Source organism: Polypterus senegalus, chromosome 6 (genome assembly GCF_016835505.1).
Source record: "Polypterus senegalus isolate Bchr_013 chromosome 6, ASM1683550v1, whole genome shotgun sequence".
NCBI classification, from domain to species: domain Eukaryota; kingdom Metazoa; phylum Chordata; class Cladistia; order Polypteriformes; family Polypteridae; genus Polypterus; species Polypterus senegalus.
In genome coordinates, this window is record NC_053159.1 from 140,326,491 (window position 1) to 140,351,505 (window position 25,015).

At 36.5% G+C, this 25,015-nt stretch overlaps 1 protein-coding gene across 1 annotated transcript in view; it reads right to left on the minus strand.

Moving 5' to 3' along the window:
* The window catches only part of lypd6 (LY6/PLAUR domain containing 6), a 206,473-nt gene that overhangs the window by 118,830 nt on the left and 62,628 nt on the right, over nucleotides 1-25,015 (minus strand). The gene's annotated exons all lie outside the window — the stretch shown is intronic.

Here is a 25,015-nt window from a genome sequence, read left to right on the forward strand (position 1 = left end):
GACGCTCTGACCTTCTGTAGTTCTTTTTGTTTCAGGCACTTCTTATTTTTTGTTACTAATATTTTGAATCTCCTCTGGCTCACGATTTACCTAGCTGTTTATTAACTATGTCTACAGAATTCTTTTTGATGCTTTGTTGTTTATATATTTCTGATATAATATAGCCAAGTGCTGTTAGAGCTGCTAGCTCAATTCTCAGTAATTAAATTCAAGACATGGCAGAATTGGGGAGCTCAATGCAATTAAGGAGGTATTTTTGCTGGTGTAGCTCTTAGGTGTTTTCATGAGCTGGCTTTTATCTATGTCAGGTGGAACAGCCTTGAACTTTATTTACAATGACCCAGCAAAAAAAAAAAACATTTGAATGTACGCAGAAGGGTTCTTTTCAGTAAGAATTTGTCCAAGTGTTTATGTGTATTAAGATGGCTGGCTACTCTAATCTGGCCCTGTGTTAGTTGATGTAATGTATATGTATGTTCTTTGAAGGACTAATGCCCTTATAGAAGGTTGGTTCCTGCTCTGGTGTTACCATAATAGAATATGGCTCCCATAACACCATGAAACTGAAAAAGCAGGTTTAGAAAATTACACATATTTTCAAATGTGTTTAAGAGAGACTAATTGTCCAAACCACCCCTTGTTTAAACTGTTATACATCAATCTCCCACTAATGTGACACATGTTCTAATTTTCTGTATAGCCTGTACATTAACATTGTGGATAACCTAGGCACAGAAATGTATTCTAAACCTGCATATTAGTGTGATTGAAGAGATGGAAAGCTAGGGTCAAGCTTCTCATTTGCAGCATACAGTACAAGTGGCTTGTGGATATGACTGCTACTATTAATGCTCTTCTATATCTGTTGTGGATCTCTCAAAAAGCAATAGCATGTTGAAATTCTCTTCTGTTAGGGTAAATTTCAGAGTACTCTGTGATCATCAGGCACTCAAATGACTGTATGGTTTTGTGCCTTCTTTAAATATGAAAGAGCATACAGTTCCAAAAAATTAGTCATAGAATCATCATACATGTTGCATAGTGTTGACACTAGCACTTTAGGTAAACACATTAATACATGTGAATGGGAGTCTAGGATTCCATATGCTGTATGGTCATGGCCACAGCACCAGCAGAAAATAGCTGATGTTACAACAGTAAAGTACCTGCTCTGTAGCAAAGTCATTCTAGCAATGTGTATAAATTGCTGATGGCTACATACCTTTATAGTGTTGAAATGCCAAAGAGACATGGGACTATTGTTAGTAAAAAAGTAATTTTCACCACTGTTTAACAAGAACTGGAGGAAAAAAGTACTTGCTCAAGTTTATCTTTTCTGTCTCTGGCCACATTTATAAGAGCCTTTGTTCCTCTAATCTTATAAAACATTATCACAGTAGCCTTGTAGACAAAAACGTGTTTTAAATTAAGTTAGTAGTCTTAATGCTTTTGTAAACACAGAAATGTAATTTTTTCTTGACATGTAGTGCTTAAATTCAAGTGAGAATTATAAAATTTACCATGTCACCCTTAAATCCGAGTATGGCCTAAGATGCAAAAAAATCTGTAACAGGCTAAGATCTAAAGTATTCTTGAAGATGGGCTGTTGCTATGATGCTATAACGCAATCTGTGCAAATGATCACCATGATTGTTCATCTCTCAAATCATAATTTAGAATGTTTGAATGCCTGCCGGCTTTTACTGTTCAGAGTTATCTTTTTATAAGAACATCCATCTTTCCATCGTCAATTAACAACCACCAAAAACAGAGTTCAACATGTTGTCATAGGCCTGGACCTGTGGAAGAATTACAAGAGTACTTAAAGATTTAAGAAAAATTTAATTATTGACAGACAGACTCAGAAGATTTACTTGCGCTAAATACCAATGAATAAGGGCCTCACAACATGGAATTGTGTGCATTTGACCTTCTTCTGCAGTGTCAATCTGGGAATTAGAGAGGCTTATCCCAGATTTGTTGATCAAAGGCTAATTATCTATAAAAAGTCAAATTGAATTAGCATACAATATTTGTTCAGTTATCCAAGCATTCCAGAAAGGAAGGCACAGCACTAATTACTGCATCTATAAATAATGGTTATAAAATAAATATATTGGATTTAAATGGTAAGTACTCATAATCAGCAATGAATACAAAACCCTCTCTAAATTAAAACGACTAAATGCCTTTATTAAAACTGTGATTCATTTTGCATTTTCTTGTTCCTGAAATGTCAGCTTTGATTGTTTGAAGTTCATCCACATGGGCACAACAAGTGGCTATTGTCTGTCATCACTGCAATAAAAGGTGGCAGCTCATGAGCATATGAAGCAGAAAGAAGAATGTTTCTAATAGTTTAATGACACCAATGCAGACGGCTTTGAAATTGTATCTAAATATGTTCTGACTGTGATCTTCAGACAGGTTTACTGAGGGCCCTGGACAATCTATCAACACAGCTTCAAGCGTCTCACTTCAAGCACGGAATCACTTGCACCATATAAAAATCATTACGAACCACAGTATCTTGCTTTACATTACGAGATTTCAGAATTATTCCGCACACTAATCCCTGCTGATTTCTTATTTCTGTAGTGTGTAATGGAGAACAATGATCATTATAAAGCAAATTCTAAACTATGTGTGTAGGCTCATGGAGAGTCTTGTGCATCCTTTTTTCTAACAATTTATTCTTTAAATTGTATTATTCTTTGTATTTGAGTGATACATTCTAATCCCAAAATCAGGCACAAGTATAAGATAAAATCATCAGGAGCTAGTGTAGATTATTGAAGATGGGCAAATTATGTCTATTGTGCTCAACATGTGCACTGGTAGGAGCTCTGGAAGATGCTTTACTGAGTAACTCCTCTCAAAACAAACCTCAATTGAGCAAAAAAAAAAAACTTACCAGGGCTGAAATTGTAATCTTACATACTGAATGCTATGTTAAAAAGCAAAAAATGTATGATGGATTCTGTCTGCAAATTGCACCTTTTGCTTAGAAACAGTATAAATCTGTGTTTGTCTTCCACCAATGCAGGAAATGACACCATTTTTATTCTTTCTATGCAGGACCACATCTTTTTAATGGCAGCCTATTGTGACAGACTTCGGTGTTTTGAATATTCATACTTACATGAAAGCTAGTTACACAACTTGGATGTTACCTAATTACACTAATTGTTTACACCAAACAGCCAGTTTTGCTGCTGATGCTGGTAATACACTTTAAAGAAAAAACAATGATTACTGATGAATCAAAAAAGAATGTAGGGTGTAGGGCAGACGTCAAAGAGTACGATGAAGAGAAGATACAAATTTGACTTCTCATTCATTGTTACGGAGAATGTGAGGTCACATGTGCATTAACAAGCAGCAAAATGTGAATTTTCCCTTGTGTGCTTCATGGAAATGTGTCAACAGGATCACATTTCTCACTCAATTGCTACAGTCAAAGGTGTGCAGTTCATGCAATCAGGTGGAGACCTGAAAGAGAATGGTAAGTGGAAAGGAGGCACAACGGATGTTTGTGAACAGCAGATGGTATGACACTGGCCATATTAACTTTAAAGAATAAGGCTTTTACTCAACCACCTCAGACCAAGTGTGAAAACAGCACTGAGCTCTCTGTCGGTTGCTTATAAGATACATACTGGGGTAGATAACACCATCATCTATCTTGTTAACAGGGGCAACTGCTATTTGGACAGAGCAGACAGCTACAGTATGTGAGATTTATATTTTGACTCCTACAGGTGTCTTTAACACATAGAGCCCTTACTCAAAAGAGATATCAACTAACACACATTAGGCTTTAAAAACAGGTTTTAGACATGCCACCTAGAGATCCTTTCTGCAATCATGTTGTCTGTTATTGGCAGACATGAGGAGGAAGGTTGAACCATCATGTAAATCAATATTATCAAAAACACATAAAAGAGTAATGGAAGGTAGTAAATGTTCAGTAAGTATGCACCTTGGGAAGAACCTAGGAAGAAAGCTGTATTATAATTTTTACTGCACAAACAATAATGGAAACACAACTGTACTTCCTGAGGTTGTTCAGGTCTTGTGGGGTAAGTTGAACATTTCTGTATATATCCCATCTGTTTGTAGTTTAATTGTATTCTTTCAGCCAGTGGTATGCTGCGGCAGTAGAATGAGAATATTAGATGTCAACAGACTTAACAAGTTAATCAAGAAGGCTGTCTGTGTTCTGGGGATAAGACTGAACAGAGTGGAAGCAGTGGCAGAGAGAATTATGTTGGCTAAGTTACTGGATATCATCAACAATATGACACACCTTCCGCCTGACACCCTGGTCAACTTCCAATGCGACTATAGCAGGAAGTTGATTATGCAAAAGTGCTGCAGAAAGCTTTATCAGAGATCTTTTTTGCATGCTGCTGTAAGAGTTTACAATACAACAGCTGGGTATACTATGTTCTTCTGCCTTCTCAATATGTTACTTTTAAATAGATTATGGATATTTACTCTGCTGTTTAGATTTGGGAGTCTTTCTTGCAGTTTTTTGTGCATAATTGGATGTTGTGTGGGCTGCTGTAGCACTGAGCTTTCCCCTTGGCATCAATAAAGTATCTACTTCATTTGTTTTTATTACATGATGCTTGCCCTGATAACATAACACATCAAATGTCTGGCTGTAATAGACATGGTGTCCCTCAGGCTTCGATCCTGTGCCCAATTCTCTAAAAATGATGTACTTAGTACAATATTAACTTTCATTAAGATTCTGATGACACCCAGCTGTATACTACCACTTGAAACAAAATATGTCGATTCAGCTTTGAGGAATCTGCATATACCTGAAGTGTTAAATTTCACATTGATTCATATTTATACAGATAAGCATTATAGGATAATTATGACATTCTACACTGGCTTCCATTTAAGGTTAGTGAGGATCTTGGGACATAAAGCTGTAAAAGGCTTTGGTTCCCTGTACCTAACTGAAATTATTGATGTGTAAATTCACACTGCTATATCTTGATGTAAGTCCAACTAAAAATTTTAAAAATAATCAAAACTACCAGGTCCCTAAAGTTTAGAATGGTCCACCTACTAGTTTAACTTATGCTCAAATCAACATTTAAATTCAGACTGAAGACTCAATATGTTCATAGTGCAAAACTATGTGCTGGTTACTGTCAAATAAAACATAAGCAGGCATCACTACCAACTGTTAATGGTGGGTCGCATTTTCAATTCTTCCTACTGTGGCACTAGGTGCCACTAGTACCTTGATCAAGCAGGTACTACTTGCCTTGGGATGAGATTTCAGAGTGGTTTGGGAGCTTTAGCATCAAAAAAGACAGATGTAGCATGATACTGTCATATTATATTACAGACATGAAACTCAGAACATGTTCAACAATATTGTACAGTACCTGGGAGGAGGGGAAAATGACAAGGGCATCCAGTTGGACTAGGTCAGCCAGGTCAGAATTAAAATTAGGAAATTGTGCTTGTTTTGACATATAAAAGCCAATGTGATGTAGTTCATACAGATTTCCATGTATTTTGATAATTAATGTCTTGAATCGTTACGTTGTCTGTCTGAGTCGAGTATGAGTTAAATGGCATGCAGTTCTAATATCTGAAAAGGTAATAGAAAACAATAACTCAGAGGCTTGAGAAGACTACTACTAGTTAATAAAGCCTGTGTCACATGATGCAACTCCTCCAATTATATTCAGCTGTAGCCTTTATTTACATAACCTTAGCAAGTCAGAGGCAATCAGGGTAGTGCCCAATTGCCTAATGTGACATACCCAGTGACTCAGTCCAACTAGTCTGCGACTTGCTCTGATAAAATCAAACAAGTATGATTTTGCCTTTAGTCACAGGGTTGAGCTCTATGTGCATCAGAGCTGACCAAGGTTATTATAGTTTTGCCTTTTTATATTAGTTTTATTTCTATATTTTTTGTGACCTTACTTGGAAATTCAGTTTAGTTTCAGTTTTCCTTCAGCGTGTATTTTTAGTTTTAGTTTAGTTTTTACTTCACAGACATTTCTATTTTATTTTTATATCGATTAGTTTCAGTTTTAGTAATTATGGCATGGAGCTCCTACGAAGTTTAGTTTTGTGTCACATTCAGACAGAACTGTACACTTAACAGATTTGGATATAGTTTAATGTTAGTGAAAGCTTACTACACTACATTGTTTACTATCTGGTTTTGCTTTTGTCTGATAAAAACAAGCATAATAAAAAACAGATACTAAATATGAACAATTTTAAACAATTTTATCATTTTAAAATATTTTCTCATGAAAATCATGGGGGCTTAGGAAGAAAAGGGCTCATAAACTTGAATCAGTGTGCAGACCCCACCTAGCTGTATTGAGGGAAACAAAGAAAAAAAAAGCATGAAGTGTCAAGGTTAGGGGTGGTGAGACTTGAGTAGCCCACCATAAGAACAGTAAACCCACAATGAGCAGAGCAAGAGCAGGTAATAGGTTTGAATTACATCTTGATATACAACAAGCACAAAGAAAGGCGGCACAGTAAATTGCTTTCTATTTCACATGCTTTACGTACTCGCATTCAGCTCTCACTGTCACCACAAGTGCTGTGTGAACACCCGCCCTCCGTCACCAGCCGCCATTCACTGGATGAATATGTGCGGGTGGCTCATGGTGGATGACTTTCTGTTTTAGAGTTAAACCTTACAAGGGTTTAAGACTAACGGCAAGAATATTCATTCAAAAATGAAAACGAAATAATATTTTAGTAAAATATTATTTTATTTCAGTTAGTCTTTCCAGCTACTTTAATAGTTTTGTTTAGTTTTCCATTTCGGTTTTGTTAATTATTTTATTTCAGTTTACGAAAATGTTTTTTTAATAATAGTTTCAGTTTTGGTTTTAGTTTTCATTAACTATAATAACCTTGTAGGTTGACAACCAATGAATGCTTATCTAGAAGTATAATGCATTGAATGTAATGATTAGGAATAAGGAACACATATGCTCTGAATATCGGAAATAGAAGAGAGGTTTGTCTTTCTGCTATCTCATGTTTCATGTACTAAAACAGAATGGACAAAAGAAAAAAGGGATAAGACTGTGGATTTAATTGCCGTTCCTGTTAACCTGTTAGCCCTTCATACAACACCAGCTCCATCAGGCAGTGCATTATTGGCTGTCACAAAAAGGGGTAAGCATGACTGTGCTGGAATGCCAGCACTCAGTCATTAAAGCAGTCATGGGTGGCAATGTTAGTTTATTTAAACTAAGATGGCCTGATGAGAAGATCAGCAACTACACTAGACAAATCTCATATATCCAATGAACAGAATGTTCTGTAATGTTCTCTTCTGTAATCATCATTAGAGACATTAGAGAATTTTTTTTATTAATTTCTCTTTTATCAAATTGCACATCTCACATTAGTTGAAAGTGATTAATCATTTATATAGTAATTAACAGACCTAAAAAATAATATCCAGCCAGTATGCGTTCTATTATGTCAAAGGAGCCACAGGGAAAACAATAACCATATCAACATTTCCTGATCTTCTCTTCATTTAAAGCTGTTGAAAGGTTAGCTTCACACTGACTGGTGCAGATTCATTTTAAAGCTAATCATTTTTTGTGTGGCTAAATTCAGACATCTCTACTTTTCTTGATCCTGCTACAATTTATGCATTTATAAACATACTGTTGTATCTTATATTTCGTCACAAGCCAGCACTTTTTTGTTTTGTGAAAACACAAAACACATGAAGGTGGCATAGTGGTCCAATTATTATTGCTACCTCACAGCTCTAGAAACATAGGCTAGATATGAAACCTTATCTTTATGTGGTTGTTTTCTTCCTTCTGCCTGTTTCTCAACTAAAAACCATGCATGTTACATCTAAGAACCTACATTGCCTGGAGACCAGGTCACCCTGGCCCACCTGTGAAAGTTCGGCCTAAATACTTGATCAGACCAGATATGGACTAGAGATACTCAGATACTAATAAGTAGAAACTGGTTTGGAAAATCGTGATTGACACCTTAGAGCAATTAACGATTAAGTAATAACAGAACGTGAGAATGACAATGTTACAATTCTGGCCATTTTTGCTCAATTATCTTAAGTTTTGAACTGTGAGGGCTTTTGAAGTTCCACTTTCAATATGTGAACTGAGCAACTTTGTAAGTTCTTGTTGTAAATAGCTTGAAAAACTTGAACTGTAGGACAGGAGAAAAACTGAACAGTTTTATTACTCAGATATTATCATTTGAAATATTAGCAGTGCTGATTAAATTACAGTGTGATGCCTGAGATACATTTAAATAGAAATAAGTAAATATTAACTATATAAACACAAGAATATTTTAATCATGTGTTTAAAAGGATGATAGATATAAAAAAGTATAACACCATCTGGGAAGGGAAAGTCCAGCGAAGTAAGAGGGAGGAGGATCCAAGCAATTTTGTGCAATTTGTCTTATAAATATTGAATGAAATTTGTAAAATACAGGGAAATCATCTTAAAAATAGAGAGAAAGGTCTGAATCTGCTGTAAAAATATTATTTTTCTAATACTTATATTTTGCATTTAATCTTTTTAACTTTGTATTTTATTTGTGTTTTAACAAATAAGCTAAATTCATTTAATATTAATTTGTTCTAGATTCTTATATCTTTGTAGTCTGAGAAGTTAATGGGAGTAGGTGTCATCTTAGGGGTTACATTGAAGGGCTCAGCAGGGTTATGGGTGTTAAACGCAGGTCTGTGAGACAATGGCCTGCAATTGGCAACCAAACTTTTTAATACTCAACGCCAGCTGCTAGGACCAGAGAATGGGAACTGCAAAGTGAAACTTAAAGGCCCTAAGGCCACTACTACCTCCACATCTCTCACCCTCAGCCTGGGAAAGAGAGCCACATAACCTGGGTATCCCTCCAGGCCTAGATCTAGAAAGCATGCTTTGAAAAAAGTTCCAGGCAGACAGCATTGCCATGGAGTGATAAATTCTGAGTGGCAGTTACTGGAAATAGAAGCTCCACTTGTAGCACAGATTCAGACAATGATTATTCCATCAGAGTACTGATCCAAGGAGAGGAGGATTGCAGTGTTTTAGGGCTGGCATAGTGGCACAATGGGTAGTGATCCTGGATCATAGATCTGTACTTTCACTTATAGCGGAAGAGTCTGCATATTCATCTCATATCTGTGTGGGCTTTGCTCTAGTTTTCCCTCAACAGACAAACAAGTTAGGCTAATTCGAGATTCCAAATTGGTCTGAGTGGGAGTGTGTGTTTGCAGGTAGCTGTGTGCATGAGTTGGTTCAGCACTTGACTAGTACACTGTCTCGGGCTGCTTCCTTCTAGCATCCAGTGCTTCAGGAATATATTACAGTTACTGTATATGCATAGTTCATAAGATGGTCGCAAGAGCTTTATTCTTCAAACAGTCCTTTATATTTCAGTCTTGGCAATTTGATCTTACTGCTTTTTGCATATTTACTACTTATTGCTGTTATACTTTCTGCTTTGAACATTTACAGTAACTCCATAATAAAACAAGTGTGCCTGCAGCAGACTGGTACAGGAACATGTTCCCATTTCAATTATTTCGAGCCCAATTATGTTATTTGGAGTCATATTATGTTATATTATGGCCAAGTACATTTTTAAACTTGGACTATTTCTAGGATTTGCTTTTATCTAACTTCAAAGGAATAATCTATCTGTCGATCTAAGGTGAAGTCTAAAAACACCATATGCTGTACTATAATCAAAGGGACAATAATAATAATACAATAAACAAAATATTTCCCAGAGGCCCTATTCATAAGTGGCACATAGAAACATTTATATATTACGTCACAGGTATGCTGATTCAGCCAGAGTTCTAATTGCTGCTGCTTTTGGTTCCAACAAGTTTCACAATTACAAGTTAACTCATGTAACTAATAGCACTGTATTTTTATTTGTTTATGCATTGCCTACATGCTTTCTTCACCTGTTCATTTTAATTCAGGTCTATGGGGTCCAGCAACACTATATGTAAGGAAGAGAACACTAAAGAAACAGATACACCAATACCCATGCCAAGCCAGATTATAGCTAATACTAAGCCAAGCATGCACATCTTTAAAATGTCATATGAAAAACAAAGTATCCAAATAAAGATACAAGCCAGCTCCACACAGATAAAGAATGGGCCAGGAAACAAACCTGGAGCTGGAAGGCAGCAGAACTAATCACTGCACCACTGTGCCTCCCTGTAGCAAACTTTAATGCTTATTGTATTCATAATGCACAGGAGTCTCCACTTTTTTTGTTTCTATTATGCTAATTTGCTTACAAAGATTTAGAATCCTTAATGTGTCCTTTTACATAACAAATTGGGAATTAAATATGAGATGCAAATATCAATCAGCCAACAGCAGTTATTTTCACCTCCATGTTTATCATAATGCAGTTGTCTGAATAAAATATTTTAGGGTAAAAAATGATGGACTACGTTGTAGTCTGAATTATAACACAATTATAATACAGTAACCAGATTTTTTTTAGAAAGCTAAAAACATATTTTCATGAGACAGAGAGCAGAACAAGACATGTATTTAAGTGATACAGTTCATTAACAGCTGGAAGTGGGATGTAATTTAGAAGTTGGCTTGAACAGAAATTTCCTGCTATTACAGCCCTCCAGTACTGAACTATGTACAACTTCTTTTTTCCTAAGCTAGAAGCCCAACTTTATACAGTAAGTGGGGCGTCATCTTCTTGATTATCCATCCTGTCTTCTTTCAATAAACAGGTGGAGAGAAATTTGGATGAAAACCAAATGCACCAGAGGAACTAAGTGGTCTCTCCTCATGTGTCTTGACTTGTGAAAGAAAAAAATAAATAAAAAAGTATGCAGCCATGAAATGGTACCCACTACAGGGGTGCTTGCTTCAAGGCCAGACTGTGACCCTGTGAAAGAAATTCAGAAAATGGATGTATGTAGGAATTCAGGAGGGACATGGACAGGTTGGCTGTCTATGGTGGTTTTCCGCTGTATGTATTAATCACACATTTTCTGAAAAGAAAAAGTGAGGGAGAGAATGAATGAATAGGCTTTAACATTTAAACTTAATTTATATTTAAACACTGAAACATTTTTGCTATTATAGAGAACTATTACCAGTATTAATAGATAAATCTTTTTTGGTTTGATTTACCAAACAACAAAAGAATGTGGCACAAATGTAACGGTAGAAGCTTTAACCACAAACCTTCCTAATGCAGCTTGAAATCCAGTTCCTCAGACAGCAACTTGATCCAAGCAAATATTTTGAAAACCTAACTTATGTGACCAATTCACAAAGATGGATGGCTCTCTAGAAGCTCCTAGCAAACACGCTTCAGGAAGCAGCATGATGATAAATCACCACTTGTTCTGTGTTTGCAAAACCAACATGCCTCCACTTTCAACATCAAAAAAGAATACTTTAAAACTCAAATGCAGACAAACACACACAAGCCTAAACATATAATCTGTTAAAAGAGCCATCAAATCAGTCAACTTCTATATCAAAGGCAAGGATTCCTTACTCTAAACAAGAGATGAATTCAGTAAAGCTCTTGCCACTTTAAAAACGTCCTAATGCCAAAGTGATTCTAATTATGCATAGAGCATTATCTTGTCTTCCATCATCCAAACAAAGGTAGAAAAGAAAAGTTAAGCAGCAGCAGCCCACCACTCACACACACACACACACACACACACACACACACACACACACATACACATGTCAGTTCATTGTACATGAGTTAAAATGTAATGGCACAATCTGGTGGATCTTATACACTCAGATGTACATGAAATACAAGGAGAGAAACAGCCCAAAAGTTTTGTTTTGGCAAAATCCAGGCCAATTAAAAATTATGATGGCTTAAGTAGATACCATTCTATTTGTATGTATTTTTCAGACTGAAAAGTATTTTCTAACAAATAACATATTTATTAATAATTAATTGTGCACACAGTTATGCCTCTTTATTTGCTAAAACACTTGGTAATATACTGCTACACAAATAAGTTTGATAGTGGGTACTGTATTTACCTCTCCAGTTTCTTTCTCACTTAATTACACCACTGAGCAAACACAGGATAAGACATGGCTTTCTCCTGTCTTCCCTACATGTTTTAAACAGAAATACATTGTCAAACCAGCTTGATCCAATGCAGAATCACAGGGGCCAGAACCAACACTGACTCCCCAATCAGGGGGACCCTAACCCTAATCAAGGGGTAGGCTCACTTATTACACAAAGTTCATGTACAAGACCACAGACAAAGGATTTACTTTTCAGATACTTATATACAGACATAAAATCACATTACCTGTTTTTACTTGCAAGTATTGATTTAAACATTTTGTGATAGGACTTGTTTTACATTAAAATTTCTTTACAAGTTTTGTACTATTTTTAGCACAACAGTACATTATTTTTTAAATCCATAACACAACTACACTTTTATCCAGTTTATCCCCCTCTCCTTAAACAGATGATTACTTTAGAATAGATTAAGCAGTGACACAAAATAAAGACAGCCACTATGATGGCAGATGTTTGGCATCATAAAGAGTAGTCATCTTAGCAGCAGTCAAAATCAGTCTTAGAACACTGGAGACCGTTGTTTCACTCTTATCTTAAAACACTAAATTACCGTATATACTCGCATATAAGTCGGGTCTTGAAACTGGAAAAATTGAACATAAAATCAGACCCCAACTTTTACGCCCATTCAAAAATGCGACACTTAATTTTTTTTTTTCTACATCTTCTTGCCTACTCCAGTCTTGCACCAGATTCTCAGAAGCATTGAATTTTGTTGCAGCAGTGCAGTTACCAATTTCTTTCGCTACTTCAGCAACGTTTAATTTAAAACCAGCTTCATATTTTCTTCTGATCGAACACTCCATCGTAGATAAGGGATGCTCTTATGATAAAGGTATATGAGGGTGTGAGATACAAAAAACACAAATCAGTGCAAGTGTTGCTTCGGAATAGTTCAAGTATTACCGTGTGGTCACGTATGCACAGTAAAGAGACAGAGAGAGGTTAGGAGCACACGCTGATACAGTGCATTGCTGCACCCACATAGAAAAAAAAAAGGCAGTGTGCTCCGTGGTTACTCTCTCAGGTGGGTGTTAGCATATCATAATTTCTTGGACCAATTAACGTTAGTTTTCCGCATTTGACTAATACAACCGACATTATAACATACCAGAAATTATACTGTAAAAGCAAGTCCTCGACTTATCCATGGGAGAGCTTATCCGCGAGTATATATGGTATACTAATGATTTTTTTTCTTTTGTACAGTTTCATTTTCTAATATTTGGACAAGAGAAAAATTCAACGGAGGCAGTGTTATAGTCTACAAGCAGTACTGTTTCAATTGTAGGGAAAGTACTGTTTGAAAGAGAAAACAAGAAAATGAGATGGAGTCAAACATACATACAGAGATCAGAGCCAAAAGTCAAACTGTACTTTTAACAAGACGAAAAACAAAACCTGAAAATTGTGGTCAAAAAATGTCACCAAAAAGGTGCATATCTGAGAGACTAAAAAGAATCACACTAGTCTTTTAGGAAGTAAGCTCAGATACAAAATGGCTTCCAGTGTTGACCTTTTAACCTGTAAGTAATTGATGACAGGTCACAACCTCTGAGATTATACCCCCAGCAGCTAGGAAGTTGTGTCTTGATGATGGACTTACAAAATGGCAGCACCCATAACTAAACAGAATGGCACCAAATATTTTCAACAATATAACATTTTTAATGCAAAAAAAAAAGAATATTTGGAGTCCTCCACACCCTAATAAGAGACACTTAAAGAGCTGATCATTTTTAAGAGAAGGGTAGAAAAATTAAGAACAAAACAAAATTATAATACTCTTTATTGCTGTTTGGTCAGTAATAATCATTGAATAAAGCCACAGACCTGTAACACACATACACACAACCTGTTCTGCCACAGAATAACAGGCCGAAAAAAAAATAGTTAGGAAAAGAATTGGATGATGGAAGAGACAAAATCATAGCCAAAAAATAAGTATAAAGTCAAGACCAAAAAGTCAACTGAGTACACACCTAATCCTAAATGCTAATCCAAATTCAAAGTCCTTTCAATCAATGCAGGGGTCTAGCCTTAAATACTTTTACAAACATGTTTCTTAGTTAACATTTTGGAAAATCCATAATCTAGGACAATGTCCTTTGGTACAGCCAGGGGCTTTAATCCACGGCTCAAGTGTGTTCTCTTTTTATTTAACCCTTGTATTGTTTTTTATAAATAATCTAGCCACCAAGGGGTTCCTGTCCCAAGGGTAGATACATAGAGAGGGTTAGTGTCAGGAAGGCCATCCAGCTGTAAAACTTCAGCCAAAACTATCAAGGAAGAAATCAATCCAAACAGTTTAGAAAAATGCTACGGCATATCCCATAGGTGATGCACATTTGATTTGAACACATTTTTTGAAAAGAAAGTAAACTGGTTAATGACTTACAGTAGGTTAGGAAGGCAAATCCAAATTACTTTTTCATGGTCAAAAATATAATTTGATAGAAATAAAAAATCGTACAGTCATAAATTGGGAAAGTGTTGACAGTGCAGCATAAACTGGTAATTATGGACTGGGAGATCAGAGTAAGCAACAGAATAAAACCAGAGCAAGCAGAAATTAAAAGAGGAAGGACTGTGGAACATGTTTTGTGAGAAAGATTTAACTGAAGTGCAGCTATTTAAAAGTTTGGAGGAATGTTTAGAGAAGAACAGCAAAGTTGTATTGAGAGTAGCTGAAAAGGTATTGGGTAGGATGAAAGGAAGGAGACCACCTGGGGACAAAGAGGCATGGTGGCGAAGGAGTACTGAGGTGTAGGATGTGATAAGGGTTAAGAAAGAGTAAAGAAAACATGGTACCAATCAGGGAGAGAGGAATATAAAGAAATGCATAGGCAGACAAAAAAGGAAGCAAAGAAAGCAACAGAAAAAGCCAAGGCACAAGCTTTGGAGCAAGTGTATATAAAACTGGAGGCACAAGAGTAGGAACAAGGTGCTATGAATCCACAGCTATTTCAAATTTATTCTGGAAAATTATTTTTTTATAGAATGATTTATAGAATAGCAAAGGCTAGAAACAAGGTGTTATGAATCCACAACTATTTTAAATTTCCAGATAATAAATTTTGTTATAGAGCTAAGACATCCCAGCTATGATTTTTATTATCAGGAGTATTTGCGCAAGCTGAATTTAATAAAGAGAAGCATATTTTGAAAGTTTAAAATTCATTATGGTTTTGTTTTAAGTCCTGCAACACCATTTTATTTTGTTTAGGCTCCACCATTTTCTGCATAAAATGCTACGCGGTTGCTATGGACTCATCCCACCAGACATCACATTCTATTGAATCATTGATAAATAGCTTGCGGATCCATGTTCAACTTTGTAGTTATCCTGTAGAATATCTTTGCTGTGTATTTCTCAGATTTATTTTTGGTTTTGACCCTATTTTGAGTTAGTCTCCTCCTTTGGTTAATCACTCGGTTTGGTTTAATCTCCTGTTGTTGACCTTAATAGTTTCTTGGCTTTCTCTTCTCAGTCCTCATCTTGCTCTCTCTGTTCACCTTCTCTTGGGAGACTATAAAGCAGGGTAGGATTTTAGTCAGATAAAGCAAATGAAAGATGAGTAAGGGGAGTATGATTGGATCAAGAATAGATTGAAGGAGGTTTTTGAAAAGCTGTTCCAAGGGTAGTAATGGGGGACTGTGCCCCAAATGAAGGGCTAGTACCAAGAATAAGTAAAGAGGAAATAAGGAAGGCCCTGAAAAGAATGAAGAATGCAAAGCCAACAGGACCAGATGAAATACCAGTTGAAGTCTGCAAGAGTTTAGGGGAGGAAGTAGATGTATTGTGAGTCTAATGCAGAAGATCCATGAACAGGAAAAAATACCAGAGGAATAGAGAAAGTGTGATTGTACCTATTTATAAGGTGAAGGGAAATACTTAGGATTATGGAAACTATACAGGAATAAAGCTAATGTTACACACTATGAAAATCTGGGAAAAGGTTATAGACAGAAATCTCAGGAAGAACAGTTTGGTTTTATGCCAGGTAGATGAACAATTTAGACAACTCACAGTGAAACATTAAGACAAACAGAAAGACTTGCAAATGGTATTTTTATTGGGGAAGGCTTATGGTAGGGTAACATGTCAAGAGCACTAAAGAAGTATGAGAACTTTGTCCAGGATATGTATGAGGGTGTGAGGACCCAGTGTTTGTGTAAAAAGAGAAATGTTTTGGATGATGGAGGATTGAGGATAAATGGAAAAAAAATTGAACATTTGAGGTTTAATTATGATCTGGATTCAGATCTTAGCCAGCACGGAGAGCTGTTGAAAAGAGTGGAAAAATGTAAGTATCTAGAATCAGTTGTAACCCATGATGGGCATTTGGGTGCAGATATAACTCACTGAGTACAGTGTGGATGAAACAACTGGAAAAGTCATTAGCAGTACTGTGTGATCAAAAAATCAAGGTTTTTATTTGTATTTATTTATTTTTTTACATTTTTTTGAATGTATTAAAAGCAAGTAACATTCCATACAATCAAGTCAAACTTTACAAAACTAAAATGAAATTTTTAAAGAAAACACTCCTGTTGTGTGGAGCTGAGGCACAGGCAGTAAAGGGAGTGCAGGAAAAGTAGTTGAGTGTGGCATAAATGAGAATGTTAAGATAGATGTGTTTGTCTACAGTTACAAACAAGGACAGAATAAGAAATGAGACAATCAGAAGTTCAACAAAAGTGGGAGAGATATCTAAGAAAGTACAGAAAAGAAGGTTGAAGTGGTACGGATATACTGTATGATGAGGACAGACTATGAATACGTTGGTAAAACAGTGATGGGAAGGGAAGTACAAGGGACGGAAAGCGGGGCAGGCCAAATAGGTGGCAGATAGATAGAATAAAGGAATACTTGAAGGAAAAGGGTTTGACTGGGGAGGAGGTGCAGGACCAAGCTGTTTGGTGAGGGTTGATCAAACACATTGACCTCACATAGAAATGGGAAACGATGAAGACCAAGAAGTTGTTTTTTCTATATCTTGCTGTTGATTATTTTTTGCTTGCTTTTCTTTATTAGTTGTCTTAATAAATATTTTGTTGAAGTTATTAATGCTAGTATTTGTTTGCTTGGTTATGAGCCTTTTACTTTGTGTGTTAAGCTGGGGGATGGGTTTACTCAAGACAGTCCAGTTAGGATACTGCCCCTGTGCTATTTAAAGCCAGCAGACCAGTGTACAAATACTCATTATAAACTAGGCTATAAATCAAGGGTGTTCTTAAGCATAAACACAAGGGATAAACTACAAAGTAAGAACTAAAGGTCTAGGGCATACTCTTGTATATGAAAGAGAATTGTTAGAATATTTTTGTGACACAGAGAAGCAGAGAGAAGGGGCAGACATCTGGGACAACTTCATTACTTATGACACTGTTTGTAAATAATATTTGACAAGAAATGACCAGCTAACTCACCCTTCTGATTGCCATATGTCTGCCTTTATGTCTTAAGATTAAAATGCCATTCATAAATTCTATCCAGACTCTGAACATATTTTCTCCAGACTGATCCACATGGATAGTTGAAGAGCCAAGAACTCAGCAATAAACTAAAAATATGATTATGTTGTGTTTTCACTGGAGTATCAAAATATTCTTGTTCATATGATAAAAACTCATAGTGTTTTCTCCATGCCTGAATCTATGTGTGTAATAAAAGAAGAATTATAAAGCAGTGCTAATTGTTATTTTTTTGTGCTCTTCATGTGTTCTTGCATGACGTGCATGTTTGTTTGTAGTTTTGCAACCTATTTTTTAAGGAAGCAGGTGTGGCCTGCAAACATATAGCCTCCTTCAGCAGACACAGTTGTAAACATGCAAATGTAAATATAAAGCTACCCTCAATTTTAACAAATAACATATTAAACACTGAACCATAATTACTCATCTAATGTGTCTGATTGACCCCCATGTTCCTTACAATGTAAATATTGTCTATAATGTACACACAAGCAGAACAGAAAAAATTTTCATACTATGGACAAAAAAATAGTAACTGTGAGAATATGAATATGAATAACAAGGAAGTCTGTTCACCAATCAATATTTAACTGTTTTGTTTAAGTGAAAAATATCCACATAATTCCTAAAAATGCTTTATAGAAGAAAGTCTACTGTGGTGTTGATGTGTGTACATTTGATAGAAGAGACAGAAAATCTTGAGAAAGCAAGCAAACCTTTAGATTTGAGCAGGAGTTAGTAAACAAAAAATATTCACAAATTATAAGGCAAATCCATCAATTCTTTTTTTTGAAACGACCTTTGACATTCCATGGTAACATGTTGCTGGTACCTATTTAGGCAGTATCAAGTGCAAGGCAGAACCAACCTAGAATTGGCAAAAACCAGTGCCACATTAAGTTTGAGGGCACAAAATATAGGATCAACTCGAGCTGAAAGGAATGCCCACACTGAGCCCAGGTGAATCTAAATACAGCTGTAATGGGCATTAGCTGGCACGCATCAAGAGATGCAACTTGTAGGAAAGTGGATAGCTTAACAAATACTGAAGAGCACATTACAGTCAAACACTGCTTGAAGATATACTGCATAAAATGCTATTTTAATTACATTACTTTTTTGTTCTTCATGTACAAAATAATGGAGTGAGACACTGCTTTATCTTTTTAAGAATTAGAACTTTATAACACTTTTTTGTGAGAGCATTTTTTCGCTTTTGAGTATGTACGTCTTTCACTCCAGTACAAACAATTACACAAGCACAGAAGGAACACAATAAAAATTGTTTTTCTGGCAGGCTGTCAATCTGCAGCTCAAAGATGCAGATCTGAGATTTGAAGTACTGACAATATAACATACTAAACACTGAAGACTCACATAAATAGGACTTCTCACTGGGAGACTTGATAAAATAACAGTTGATTTTATATCTGCAAGAAACATAAGATACTGTACTGTTCAAAGTTCCAGTAAAAACAAAGTGCCTGGTAAATGGTCACGTGTACTGTATGTGCAACATGATGCTGAACAGGTAGTTCACTATTGAGATGCATTTATTTGGTTAGGTTGTCTAGATCATATATTGTCTGGTTGTCCATGTCCTGTTTACAGAGGAATCAAAGCATTACGTACATCCAATTCTGTTCCTTCCACAGTTGTAGTAAGGGCGAGTAATGGAACAGTCCTTTTGGATGATGCTGCAGTTGTGACTCGCTGGGCTGGCTATTTTGAGCAGCTGTTTAAAGCTAATCCTCCAGCTCAGACACTGGACATCTTTGGGTCCAAGTCTCTTGAGGCAGATCCTATAGTTAGCTGTGAACCACCCAATCTCACTGAGGCTGTACAGGTGGTGAACCAGCTGAGGGGAGGGAAGGCTGAAGGAATCTGTGGTATCTGAGGTGAACTTCTCCAGGCTGGTGGTAAGGCTATCCTCCTAGCATTGCAAGCACTTTGCTTCCATTTAGGAGATGGGTGTCATCCCAACTGACTGGAAAACGACACTTGTTGCCCAGGAAAGGGAAAGGTGATCACCTGGATTGTGGCAACTACAACGGGATAACACTGCTCTTGGTGCCAGGTAAGATCCTGGATAGAGTCATTCTCAATAGGATCAATGAACACTTGCTTACCTACCAGCGACCGGAGCATCCTGGCACTGAGGGTTCCATTTGAGCACAAATGCGAATATCGGCAGAGTTACTCTGCAGCCCTTGTCGATTTTTGTAAACCGTTCAACTCAGTTGATCAAGCTGCTTTGTGGGACATCCTGAGGCTTTGCAGAACACCCTAAAGTTGCTGGATACCATGGCTGGCCTGTACACTGGTACTGTGAGTAATGTGGATTAGTGGAAACAGAGCCTCTGAATTTTTCCCAGTTGATTCTGGGGCATCTGTTGGTGAAGAAAGATTCACTGATCTTGACTTTGCCGACAATGCTGTGATCTTCGTGGAGTCAATGGAGACTGTGATTAGAGCTCTTGAGAGACTGAGTGAGGAGTCTGAGTGTCTGGGCATGTGTGAGTCCTGGATAAAAACCAAGATCCAGGCCTTTAATGACCTCTTGGGCATAGCCATCAGCAGTGTGTCTGTCTGTCTGTGGAGAGAGTGTCGAGTACATTGAGAGATTTATTTACATCGGCAGGGACATGCATGTGATATGTGTCATTAAACTGGATCAATAACTCAAAAAGATAAAAACCTTCCATTTCACTTTTGCCTGGCTCAATGCAGGAACACATCAAATTCACTGATAAACCTGGAATACTGTTTATAGTAGATGGAATAAACTATAATGCATAATGAGAACTCTAGATGGTTAAATCCCTTAGGACCTCTTATTTTCTTCAACAGAAAAGGACTTATGTTTCAATTTTTAACCTCTATGTCTTAAAGATTGTATGGTTAGGCTGTGATTTCCAGTACAAAGGGACAAGCAGGAAGTCTGGATTGTGAGGTTTGCTTTGAAACAAGTGTTTCAAGAATAGGTTGCAAAAATAGACCAAAACAAGTGAAAAATGCTCTAGTTCAGAGATTCTCAAACTCTAACCTGGGGCCTCATGTATAAACGGTGCGTACACACAGAAACGTTGCATACGAACGTTTCCACGTTCAAATTGCGATGTATAAAACCTAAACTTGGCGTAAAGCCACACACATTTCCACGGTACCTCATACCCTGTCGTACGCAAGTTCTGCGCTTGGTTTTGCAGACTGGCAGCACCCAGCGTCAAAGCAGTGCTGCTGTTCCTGTGTGGTTACCCTTTCTTTCTTACATCCACATTCCTGACGCGGCTTTATAAATACACTGAAACTAACCACATATTGTTTATTATTGTAATGCATCTGGTTGTAATTAACCTATAACAATATAATGGTCCAGGGAATAGCCATAGTATTCCAAATACTATAACTGCTTTAGTGTTGTTACTGCACCTTCTTTTTCTTCTTTCAGCTGCTCCTGTTAAGGGTTGCCACAGCAGAGCATCTTTTTCCATATTACTCTCACTGCACCACTCAGAGTATTTATATCACTGTATCTGAGTGGGGAATCACAGCAGCAGCTGATTGGAAAGAGAATTATCGGGATACAGCATCAAGCACACGCTGCCTCAGCCATGGCAAAGCACTTCAGAGACTTTCCCGTACGGACCTCGTGGTTCAGAAACAGTTTCGTCCCAAGAACTTTAAACACTCAATCAGTCCATCAAGTGCTCCTTGTAGAACTGTTTGTACTTATAAGTACAATCACCTCACTGTAAACTTGCGATACAGTTATAATATTGCACAAAATGAGCCACTTTATAAAGCGCATACTTACATATGATGATGATATCATTTTTAAGATGAAATGCAGCAAAATATGTTTATTATATTACAGATAAAACTTTAACTTCATTTAAATAATCTGTATTGTTAATAATTAAACATGTGAGGACACGGTGCCGTAGTGCTAGCTAGTTCACGGATTGATCCTACCTCTAGCTGTATTCTTGCTGGGCTGGCGCGACAATGGAAGGATAACGATAGGGTATTTGGAGAAAGAAAAGTAAGGACAGGAATTGGAGGTTAGTACGTTTGAAAGAGACAGTACTGCTGCAATAGTTTCATCGAAGGTTGCACACAATCACTGTGCCACCGTGTTCCCATGTTTAATAACATGGTTTCATTCCTATCGTCATAATAAAGATATCACGTATATCTCAGTATTTTAATTATTCAGAGAGCTGTAATATTACTAATGTAATGGATTCTGTGTCCTGTTGGAGAAAGAGAAAGCGCGGAAACATGTAGTGATTCACACACATAGAGCGCATAGAAGATCAAATACAAAACAAAGCATTTAATGTGCTACTTTAGTTACGATGGGATTTGAGAAACTAGTAAATTAAACAATTTTAAGATGAAATTTATGATGTTCTACTTTAATGACAAAATAAACTACGTGATTAAAGTGGAAATTTCGAGATTAAAGTTGACATTTCGTGCTTTTTTCCCCACTGTGTGCCTATTTTTTTTTTCTATACCCTAATAAGCTTTCATATGACACTCAGACTATGGGATACGACTTGCCTTTTCACGGCGACTTTGATATCTGACCACTTCTTTTTTATTTCGGGCACTGTGTGACTTTGTGAACTTGAGCTTTCAAGTTTCTCCGACACTCTGTCACTCGATCAACTTCCTTTTGTTGATTATACCACTGTTTAAACCAACAAATAGTACGTTTTTCCTTGCCTCCACTTGGTATTCGCTGAAATTCTTATATTTTTCCCCCGCGCTTTTCCTATTGTCTTTTCACAGAAGGCTGAGCTTAAGGGATATTTATATTGATTGGCATATTCAAAGAGGCATAATTCTGGGAGGAGTTGGGGTGGGACAGCAGGCGCGTGCACGAGCGTTACTTTTCATGCTGATCGGGATTTATGTAGCAGAAGAACGTGGAAGTTTGCGTGTGCACAGATTCCTGCATCTGGATTTTTCTGTGTGTACACACATTCCCGCTTTTGTGCTTACGCCATGTTATATTGTGAGTTCTATGCACGCCGTTATACATGAGGCCCCTGGGGACCCACTGCAGCTGTAGGTTTTTGTTTCAATCAGTTTTTTGTTTTAAATTGGATTCCAGCGCTAATTAAGTGAACTATTATTTCCCAGATTCTGTGTTTTGGCAACAATATAGAAAAAGTTTGGTAATTTTTTTTTATTAAAATGTACTAAGCAGTTAAATTGGAATAATGTATTGTTTAACAATATTTTTTCATCCTGATTTTCATTCTACTTTTTTACTTTTAGCTGTTCTAATTGTTTAATTAATCCATTATTTACTAATTAGTGGGTCGAATGCTAAAGTAGTTGCAGGCTTTCACGATTCAGTGTGCCTAGATGTGTGCTCTGCTTGCTTTTAATTGTCATTATTAAGATACGATGAAGGGAGCAAACTGCTCAGAGAAAGGGCAACAAAAGAGAGTTAAGCATTTAAATCTATAGCAAAAACTGAAATATTTCTTAATGTCTTATAAATGTAAAAATCATGCTGCTGTGCTTTTCTGAATGTAGAATAAGAGAAGAGAAAGAATACCAGCTAATTAGATGAGATCAGTTTTATCTGTTGCTGTCACTAATTATGAATCTGGTTGAAACAAAAACCTGAAGCCCCAGGACTGAGTTTGAGATCCTCTATTCTATACCTTAAAGGTAAGCAGCCAATAAACTAATTAGGGCACATCACAAATTAACCTTACCTTAACTACGAAAAGAAACTATCATCAAAAGCAATTAGCAATTACAAACATCTACACAAAACGGCCACATCTTAGAACGTTTCTTAAACACACTGATGGAATCAGGTGTTTGGATGAATGTGGGCAGCTCATTCCACTAGCAAGGGGCTCCAAGTCATCAATATGCTGTCAGCTGTTTGGATTGAATCCATAATAGATGGGCCCTGCATTGAATTAGTTGCCTCACTAAGTTAACGGCTGAATGAGAAAATAAGCCCAGGTACAGAACAAGTGCTCGGTAAAGATGATGAGCACTACATGAATTCAAGGGTTAATAGTTTCAGAAAAAAGCTGTTGCTGTCCTGTGGAGCTGAAATGCAGAAGGTTTAAGTAAGACAGTAAATGTGTTGGATGGGAGGTGTTACTTTCAAAAGAGCAGTAAAATTCCCCTTAAGTAAAAGGAACAAGGTGAAAATTGTCTTAAAATTAGTCTTTAGAAATACACACGTCAAATACAAATTTTTACATCTAACTGGGCCACTGATACCAACAGCTGAAAGGCAAGATTCACTTAGCACACGCCAAAAGAGGCGTCACAAACACCTGCAGCATACATTCATAATTATAGGAATAACCGTGAAAGATTTCCTTAAAGTTTAGCATGGTGCTCTGTGTGTAGAGGCTTCAAACAAGCCACATCTCAGTGACTGATTATTGATAATCGCAGCATGACCAAAAGGAAATGCCTCTGGGCAAAGACCACATCTGAAAGCACTGGGAAATTCAGACATTTGCATTAAACTAACTAAAACTATTCTGAATCTTACCTTCATACTGTATCTCAGCTGAGAAATACTCTTCAACTTACCTGTACTTTTAATGGGAAACACTATTTTCAAACATGCTCATAATTCTTTATATTTATTTCAGTGGCAATGACTGTCAGAAGAAAGCATTAGTTATTGCCATGTTTATGTCTTGGAAAACACTAATACATTACATTTGACAACTGTATTAATTTACTGTCTGAAATGTATTTTTTTAAGTTCAAACTTTAATAAAATTCTACACAATTGTTGTGTAGTTACTGTTTAAATATCTACGAAAATATAGTTTCTTAACTTAAATCTTTTTAAAAATCCACATTTTATGGTTTAGGTGTTTGCTTCTTAAAATGTAGAACTCGATCCGATGTCTGCTCCAATTGCTACAATAAAATCTTTCATGTTTCGTGCTTATTACTAAAGCAATTCAGTGAAGTCTCTTTATAATCTACTAATGCATTTCGCTTTGCTAGCAAAAGTTTGTGTTTATAAATGTTTGAATTGTTCTATGTCATTTTAGCCAAGAGGTTTGTCATAGTTTCTCTTTTAATTCAAAACAACAGTAAACCAAGGAGTCTTGGCATCAGAGAATTTGCTTATTTGGTAACAGACTCATTTTATTAATCAATTGCTGTTAATTTTGTTCACCTTTCATAGTGAATGCTATTAAAACAAATATCTTTTGCAAAACACAAAATTAATTAAATTTAATTCCTGCACCAAAGTAACAAAGAAAGAAAGATTTTACCTTGAACGTCCCAGCCAGAAAGAGAATGATTTAAATGGTGCTGTTAATATTATTAAGAAAGTCAGCCTGCTGCACATTTTTACTAAAATCACTGGTAAAGT